A 401-nucleotide genomic window follows, 5' to 3' on the forward strand; every position below is an offset into this window, starting at 1 on the left:
TCACTGTGCTTCACCTTCTCCCATCACTTCTAGAAGGAGCCAGCCACAAGCAACCAAAATAGATGGAGGTTAACTAGGGGAAATAGGTAATAGTCCATCCATGGCCCCAGACCTAAAATTGCAGCTGGGCCCTTAAGATTAAGACCACAGCCAAAGTCATTACCTTGAAATTCCATAGTGGATTGGAATAAAGTTAGTATTTAAATTGATTTTAAAGGAGGTAAAAAAGAATTCTCAAGGCTCCCTTTTTTGGCTAATCTCATATTCCGATTTCCTAACCCTTTAATTTTTCCATTCCCTTCATCAGAGAGAAAACCAGTGGGTAGTAGACGTCAATCAAATGGTGTTTTAAGGACCGTTTGCCTCCCACAGCCATCGTTGGTTAAACTCAAGTGCCTGAT

This window comes from Neophocaena asiaeorientalis, unplaced genomic scaffold (assembly GCF_003031525.2).
Source record: "Neophocaena asiaeorientalis asiaeorientalis breed wild unplaced genomic scaffold, Neophocaena_asiaeorientalis_V1.1 scaffold432, whole genome shotgun sequence".
Taxonomy (NCBI): Eukaryota; Metazoa; Chordata; class Mammalia; order Artiodactyla; family Phocoenidae; genus Neophocaena; species Neophocaena asiaeorientalis.